At 39.4% G+C, this 9,140-nt stretch overlaps 1 non-coding gene across 1 annotated transcript; it reads left to right on the top strand.

Moving 5' to 3' along the window:
• The first annotated feature begins 8,743 nt into the window (after nt 1–8,743).
• On the top strand, nt 8,744–8,850 carry LOC115030835. The gene has a single exon (XR_003836395.1). It is a non-coding gene; the product is annotated as a U6 spliceosomal RNA (small nuclear RNA).
• Nucleotides 8,851–9,140: the final 290 nt, after the last annotated feature.

Here is a 9,140-nt window from a genome sequence, read left to right as displayed (position 1 = left end):
TTCAGTCAGTTCTTCTTACCCATTGATTCCACATCACTAGATTCATCTAATTTTGTATCTCAGGTAGTAAGGAAAATAGGTGTCTGTACTGACTATATACATGACATTTCATCATGATACAAAGCAATTACATCCACCACATATACCTTATATTGGGTATGATAGATAATCTAGAGGTGATTTAAAGTATAAAGAAAGCTTGAGAGAATAATGCACAACTGCACCATTTTGTATAAGGGTCTGGCGCATCCATGGACTTGTACATCCTCTGAACTCCTGGTCTCAATCCTCTGTGGATTCTGAGCATAACTACACACACCCTGACAAAAGACCTGCTGCCTTTACAAAATAGTAAGGTGGGCACTATGACAATGGAAAGAGAGATGACAGCAAAGAAGTAAACATTTGCTTTGCTATGCAGTAGAATTAAGAACCATTAGAGATATTTCAAAAGAATAGTTTTATAACATAGCTTCCACTCAGGTGCTAGATTGAGAATCAGTTATAAAATCAAATTATCAAAAATAGAAGTTTGGAAAGCAGTTACGAGGTTTTAGATTGTACAAAGGGAAGAAAATGATAGCTTGGATCAGCTTGAATTCTGGATTCTATTTTATTGTATTTGTTGGAAGTATATAGTGTGTGTGTGTGTGTGTGTGTGTGTGTGTGTACTTATATACACAAGCCACTGTACATTTGTAGGGATCAGAGAGCAACTTGGAGAAGTTAGTTCTCTCCTTCTACTGTGTAGAACTCAGGGATCAAACTCACACTCTCAGACTTGGTGGGAAGTTCCGTTAAGTATTAAGCTCAGATTCTGAATTCTAAATAAAAGCATGAGAAGTTGCTCAATGTTGAATATATTCAGTAGTAGAAATAAATTATGGGTGGCTCCAAGAATTTTTTCAAAAGAAAATATAATAATTTCTATTCACAGAGATGGGGAAAATGCTGAGGCAAGCACAGATTTTGTTGTTTATCAAGCCAATTAATACTGCCCGAATCTTTCACATCATAATCCTCAGACATGTAAATATGCTGCCATATAGGGTGTGATGCTCAATAACCATTGCCAATTTGATTGTATTTAGGAATATAGGCATTAATTTTAAATGTGTCAATGGAGTATTTCCACAGATGGTTAACTGAAAAGAGGAATTATTCGGAATGAGGGTAGCAAAACCCCATTAGCAGGAATCCCAGAATGAAAACAGAAAAAAGCCAGATGAACCTCAGTGTTCATTTCCAGTTCACTGCTTCTCACTCTGCACTGTGAACCAAGTGACTCCCCATTGGAAGGGAGCCATGTCTTTCTCATCATGATGGACTGCATTTTTCTGAACTGTGAGTCAAAATAACCCTTTCTTCCCTAAGGTGTGTGTGTGTGTGTGTGTGTGTGTGTGTGTGCGCACGCACACTATTTGATCACAGTAATGAAAAGAACTAATACATGTAGCAACTTGGCAAACATGATTAAGTTAAAGATGTTAAAATAACTATATTATTGTGTGTGTTATATTGTAGATTATTTAATCATAAAGACCCCTTTTTGAAATCAGGGGTCAGAGCAGTGTGGTTGCTGCCTTGGAGAACAGTGGATGACCAAGAGCCAAAGGATTCCGGAGGACTCTGGAAGGTGGAAAAGATAGAAGATTTTTCCCCCCTTAGAGTATTGGGAATAAAAAATTAGATCATCATGCCACTAGCTGCTTCTTTCCTGCTCTCAGAAATCAGGCCACTGTTCTTGCAGCTCTGCCCAGACAGAGTTGATATGATATGTTGGCCTTGCAGGCCACATCGTCATTTTCAGCCACAAATACATTTGTCCTTTCTCATGCTCACCCATGTGCCAGGAGTCATGTAGCCTAGCTATGTCACATGGTATGATATTTCTCACCCATTCTGAAAACTTACAATAATCAGGCATTCCTTTTATTTAGTGGTTTAAGGAAGGACTTGAAGGCTTCTCTTTAGCCTTCTGTCTTAGGGTTACTATTGGTGTAAGAAAACACCATGACCAAAAGCAAGTGACAGGGGTTGGGGGAAAGGTTACACTTCCACAAAAGTGGAAAGAAGTCAGGACAGGAACTCAAACAGGGCAGGGAAGTGAAGGCAGGAGCTGATGCAGAGTCCATAAAGGGATGCTGCTTACTGACTTGCTCCTTATGGCTTGCTTATCCTGCTTTCTTAAAGAACCCAGGATCCAGCGCAGGGATGGCACCATCCACAATGGGCTTCATCCTTTCCCAACAATCACTAATTTAAAAAAAAATGTTCTACAGGCTTGCCAAAGTCTGATCTTATGGAAGCATTTTATTTTCTTTCTTTTTTTAATAGCCCCTATTCTTTATTTAATCATTCTATTCGTTCACATCTCAAATAATATGCCACTTCCCAGTTACCCATCCACGAACCCCCATCCCAGATCCACACTCTCCTCCCTCCCTTTTGCCTCCATAAGTGTGCTCCCTGACATATCCATTCCAGCCCCACCACTCCAGCATCTACCTACATTGGGGCATTAAACCTCCACAGGACCCCTCCCATTGCTGTCAGGCAAGGCCATCCTCTGCTACATAAGTATCTGGAGTTATGGATCCCTCCCTGTACACTCCTTTCTTAGTGATCTAGTCTCTGGGAGCACTAGGTGGTCCAGCCAGCTGATGTTCTTCCTATGGGGCTGCAATCCCCCTCTGCTCCTCCAGTTCTTCTGCCAGCTCCCCAAGGGGTCCCTGAGCCAAGTCTTCTGGTTGGCTCCAAGCATCCACATCTACATTGTTCAATCCAAGGCTGAACCTCCCAAGGAACAGCCAAACCAGGAAGCGTTTTCTTAATTGAAATTTTTTTTCCTCTTATATGAGTTTAGCATATATGTATACATATATGCTAAACTCATGTGAGAGACAGAGAGAGAGAGGTGGCTATTTTTCCTATTAGCTTGTCTCTGGAGCTGAAGTACTCCTCTTTCCCTCCAGGGCCTGCCTTTCCTATGCAGCTCCTCTTGGAATGAAGGGAAGATCATCTCTCCCTTTATGGCATCATCACACTGTTTCTGCTACCATGGTGAATCTCCTAATTGTTCTTCCCCTACAAGAGCCAGTCATGCCCCACTTCCAATGGAAGTAAGGCAATCTCCCCTAATCAGGTTCATTCTGAAGGTTATTTTCATAGCTGTCCCTTTCCCAACCCTGGATTTCATTCTCACAAAAAGTAACTCGGTTAAACCAGCGATCAAAACTTTCATGTCTTCAAAAAGCAATGCTACCTCAAGGACAAGATACTTTGAACTGTTTGGAGAATGATGAAAGACATTAATTTCTCACGGTTTCACAAAAACTAATTCAGAGACTAATATAACATTTAAGCACAACAGTGATGATCCAGGCAAAAATGCTGAGTCAGGTTTTGGGAGAAAAGTAGTTTATTATCTTTCCATTTGTGTTAAGGGGATCAAAATACCCATGGGAGAAGATACAGAGACAATGTTTGGAGCAGAAACTGAAGGAAAGGCCTTCCAGTGACTGTTCCACCTAGGGATCCATCCCATATACAATCACCAAACCCAGACACTATTGTGGATGACAACAAGTGCTTGCTGACAGAAGCCTGATACAGCTGTCTCCTGAGAGGCTCTACCAGTGCCTGACAAATACAGGAGTGGATTCTCACAGCCAAACATTGGACTGAGCACAGGGTCCCCAGTGGAGGAACTAGAGAAAGAACCCAAGGAGCTGAAGAGGTTTGCAGCCCCATAAGAGGAACAATATGAACCAACCAGTACCCCCCAGAGCTCCCAGGGACTAAACCACCAGCCAAACAGTACACATAGTGGGACTCAAGACTCTAGCTGCATATGTAGCAGAGGATGGCCTAGTCGGTCATCACTGGGAGGAAAGGCCCTTGGTCCTGTAAAGGCTCTATGCCCCAGTGTAGGGGAATGCCAGGGCTAGGAAGCAGGAGTGGGTGGGTTGATGAGCAAGGGGAGTGGGGAGGGGATAGGGGGTTTTTGGAGGGGAAACCAGGAAAGGGGATAACATTTGAAATGTAAATAAAGAAAATATCTAATAAAAAAGTACAAAAAAATAAAGGGATCAACTATCTAATCATATCCACCTGTCTACTTTGTACTTTGATAAACTTTGAATAATTGATTACCTCAGTGAAAATCAGTGACCCTGCCAAGGGAGCTCTTTTACCTGTTATGATTCTGTGGGTCCACAGTATAGATCTTTTGCTGTTCATTCTAGATGTCATCAAGTACTAGAGACTGGTAGTTTCAGGTTCATTTGAAGTCTAGTATTTGGTTTTGACTAGCCCAGGTATCTCTAGCAGATAAGTTATCTTTGTCATATGTAACATGTTTGTGAAAAGAAGAAATAAAATGGTCAGCTTTAAAGAGAGAGAGAGAGAGAGAGAGAGAGAGAGAGAGAGAGAGAGAGGAGTCACTTTGCCACTTTTAATTTATACATATTTAAAGAGGGACTATGCAAATAGGGAAATGCAAATTAAGAACTCATTTAGATAACATTACACCAACACTCAATAAAATGTTTGTCTCTCTGTGTCTGTGTGTGTGTGTGTGTGTCTGTATGTGTTGATATAGACTGGACCCAGGCCCTTGAACATGCAAGACAAGTAAGTACACTACCACTGAGCTAAAGCCTTAGCCAGCAAAGGATATTTTAAAGAGCTAGACCTTAAATGTTAAACACTTTACAGGCCATATAATACCTGCCATAGCCATTTTGATTCAATCATTGTAAACCATGTCATCATAGAATGTGTAAACTAGTGAAGGCTCCTAAGTTTCAATACAATTCATTTGTAAAACAAAAAGCATGCAGATGTAGTTCATGAACACAAGTGATACACAAAGACAAGGTTCCAGGATCAATCTATAGCATCCAAACACACACACACACATACACACTAAACCAAGTGGTTCGGTAATCCCTTCACTATAATCTCTAACGTGGATAAAAATTAAAACACTAACTCTACTAAGAGCTAATAAACATACAGAACTGCAATCTGCTAACCAGACCTGCTGGTGGGGATGTAAAAGAGTACAACCACACTACACAATGCTTTGATACCCACTTTAAAGTGTACAAATACCCCCATCAACTTCCTAGTCATTCCTTTCTCTGTATTTAAAGAGAACTTGAAGTACCCAGGCTTAGACACAGTGCTCAGAATGTAGCTATGTGCAATGAAGACATTGGAAATGAATTAAATCTCTACCAACAGGCATATGGATAAGCAAACTCCAATATATCTATGCAATGGACAAAATTTTAGCCACCAAAACAATAGATTGTTAATATTTTCTCCACATGGATTCATTTCAAAACAGTTTTACAGAGTGAAAGATGTCAAGCAATAAAAGTATAGACTTACAAAACTATTTATATAAAATTCTAGAAGCAAAACTAAAATCTAAGGGAAGATAATGTAGACCCATAGTTCCCTGATGGTGAGGGTAGGGACAGGGAGGTCATGAAAAGGCAATTAGGAAAGGTTACAGGGTGATATTAGTGAATAATGGAGATGTTCACTAGATTCACTAGAGTGATTGCTTCCTGGATATGTGTATGTGCTTGTGTGTGAAAGAGAATTATTCATAACATATATGTTTCATTATAAATACATAGCCTTATTATATAGAGAGATGTGTATTTATCAAAACATAATAATCAGTAACAACACCTCAGATACAAGCAAAAATAACCAAGATGAAGCCAAGGAGAACTTGGGAACCAGCCTTTCTTATGCAGTTCAGAGCCAACAGAGCAAGCCCACTGCTTAAGCGTCTCCACAAAACTGAAAAGGGTTCAGATTTAATTTGAAATGTTATTAGAATCTTAAATAAAAATGAGCTCCACAGGATAGTGTAACCAATTTCTCATACAGTCTCATGTAAAAAAGAGTCTAAGCACAGCTAATGAATACAATTTGTGCTGTAACGTTTTTCTCATTTAAATGTCATCTTCACTATATTAATAGCCGAGGTTCTGTGAGCTTTAAGCAGTGACAACTGTGACTCATAATTTAGGAGTTAAAACCAACATAACTACACTGAGTGACCCAAGGGAGCCATCCTCATTAACATGATAATTCAGCCATGCAGACTTAAGTGAACTTCAAAGAGTGGGTGCAGGGTTTTATTAGAAGAATGATGTTCTGGGAGAACAGATGTTAGGATCTTTCTGCACAAAGCAGGATTCTCCCATTCTGAGAGTACAAATACTGACTGACATCTCTCTCTCTCTCTCTCTCTCTCTCTCTCTCTCTCTCTCTCTCTCTCTCTCTCTCTCTCTCTCTCTCTCTCTCTCTCTCTCTGCTTGAATAAACAATGAGACACTAATCCTCTATGACTTAAATCACAAACAAGGAGACTCTAGCTCTGTGCACCTGTGGAGATAGCTCCCCTTGCCCAATTCTCAGTCCCTGGTACCATCTGACTGCTCAGTAAACAGAAACAAGGTCTTTCCTAAAGTGCTCACTCCAGAATCTGAGTACTCACAGTAACTTTAAAATGATTGATGCTTAATAAAACAATCAGTAGATGGATAACCTTTCACAGCTAGTAGCTTTGGAAGAAGTCAAAATCATTAGAAAACATAGCAATAAGATGTTATAATAAAAGAGATGGTAAAGTCACTTACCATGTGCCAGATCTGTGAAGATAAGTAACAACTTTGCAATTGGTTTTTTTTTTTGTTTGTTTGTTTCTTTTAGACCTCTTACAACTATGTGAGGGAAAGACAGCTATCATCGCTCTCGTTTAGACAGAAACAAATGGTTTCTAACATAATGGTGTGCTATTTCTGACTGTGTTACAGTTGAAATAGGGGGATCAAGTACTCAGTTTGTAAACAACAAAGTCAGATCTCTTGTAGACCACTGAGACTAGACTCCACTTGCTTACTACTCATTATTTATGTTCACAAACACTAGAGGAAACAAGCCAGGTATGGTGGTGCCCACCTATAATCCCAGCACTTAAAAGATAGGGGTAGCAGGATCAGGAGCTAAGGCTATCATCAACTACTCAGAAAGTTCAAAGCCACACTGAGCTCCATGAAACGGTCAAAAAAAAAAAAAACCTACTCGAGAAAACCTAAATGTCCAATGAAATGAAATGCATTTGACTAATTATTACATAGAGAAATATACAACCATTAAGATGGTTGACTTTATCATAAAAACAAAAGAGCTATATGCAACAATGCTCATATGCTAATAGGAAAAAAGAATAATCTCTTCCTTGATTATAATTATTCAAAAATAATATAGTCATATCAATAAATACTGCCAAAAGCAAACGATTAAGCAATCTTTTGATGATTGTAGATAATATCTTTAATTTCCATTACTGTTATCTAATATAACCTTCTAAGAATTACTTTTGCCAAGGGAAACTGATCTGAATGTGGTGGGCGGAACCCTGACCAAAGACTGACAACCCTGAGTCTCCCTCTGCCTCGCTCAGCCAATGCTCAGCCAGTCAGAAGCCATATTGGCGTGAACTTCCTCATGTTCATTCTTCTCCAGTATAAAAGCCTACCTTCCAGTGCTAGCCAGCACTAGGCGCGTGTCACTACCAATAGAGACATGCTGAGGTGTGATGGCATGGCTCCCACTTGCCAGCATTTGAGCCATAGTTGCATTACTAATCAGCTTGAAGCAAGAGTTGAGTGAAGTTGCATAATGCTTCCAAATGTCTTTGTTGTATGAGTGTGATACAGAAGTATAACAGCCTACATTTCATATAATTATTTTAAAAAGGATTGATTGAAGAATATATATGTTTATGTATAATCCATAATTGGGACTTATTAAGGGTACATATCATTAAAATAATACTTGTCAGTACAATTCAATTTCCTTATCAAAGCCTTCAAGAACCCCTGTGTGCTTCCTATGGACTTGCTAACTTAAAAAGCTTTTCATGAGTACCCATTATATTTTCATCAGTCAAACTCTTTTTATATCATCTTACATGTTTTTACAAGATATTTCTCTCTCACCCCATGCTCCTTACCAAGCTTTGTGAGATATGCAAAAATGAATCTATGTTCACTCAATTTGACATTTTTTTTCTGAATTAAGACTTTTAAAGGTGTCTATTAAGATAGAGTGTTCACTGAGTATATTAATAGCTTTTCTCATTACTGTGACAAAATATCTGGGAAAAAACTAAGTGAGGAAGATCTGTTTTGGCTCACAATCTAAGGGAATACAATCCATCATGATGGGAAAGGAAAGACAGTATAAGCACAATGTAACATTATATCTGTAGGCAAAAGCTGAAAGAGGCAAAAGACATATTAGGTGGATTCTTTTTTGTTTTCCTTTTTTATTTTGGAATAACAGATCCTGGAATTATGCAGCCCACATATAGGATAAGGGTTATAGCCTCAGTTTTGGTTTGGTTTGGTTTGGGTTGGTATGGTTTGGTTTGGTTTGGTTTGATTTGGTTTGGTTTGATTTGGTTGGGTTTGATTTGGTTTTGTTTTTGGTTTTGTGATGGTCCCTGACTCTGGTGGTAAAGGATGCCAATGATGCCAGCCTATCACTATTCCAAGGAAAAGGCAATCCAGTGCAGTGGAGGTGACAGCAGAAGCATTATGAGTCACTTCGATTTGGGTAGTGCCAAGATCCTTTCTCCTCAAGCCTCATCCCGCTTCCTCCCACTCAAGGTTCTGATGCTGAAAACTGAAGTAAAGAAAGGTTTCCCATGCTCGCTTCGGCAGCAAATATACTAAAATTGGAACGATACAGAGAAGATTAGCATGGCCGCTGCGCAAGGATGACACCCAAATTCGTGAAGCGTTCCATATTTTTATAAAAGCCAGAAGAGCCTGGACAGATGTTATACAGACACTAAGAAAACACAAATGCCAGCCCAGGCTACTATACCTGGCCAAACTCTCAATTACCATAGATGGAGAAACCAAAGTATTCCACGAAAAAACCAAATTCACACATTATCTTTCCACGAATCCAGCCCTTCAAAGGATAATAACAGAAAAAAAACAATACAAGGAAGGAAATCACGCCCTAGAAAAAGCAAGAAAGTAATCCCTCAACAAACCAAAAAGAAGACAGCCACAAGAACAGAATGCCAACTCTAA

This window comes from Mus caroli, chromosome 3 (genome assembly GCF_900094665.2).
Source record: "Mus caroli chromosome 3, CAROLI_EIJ_v1.1, whole genome shotgun sequence".
Classification (NCBI taxonomy): domain Eukaryota; kingdom Metazoa; phylum Chordata; class Mammalia; order Rodentia; family Muridae; genus Mus; species Mus caroli.
This window is presented reverse-complemented; position numbering and strand designations above follow the sequence as displayed.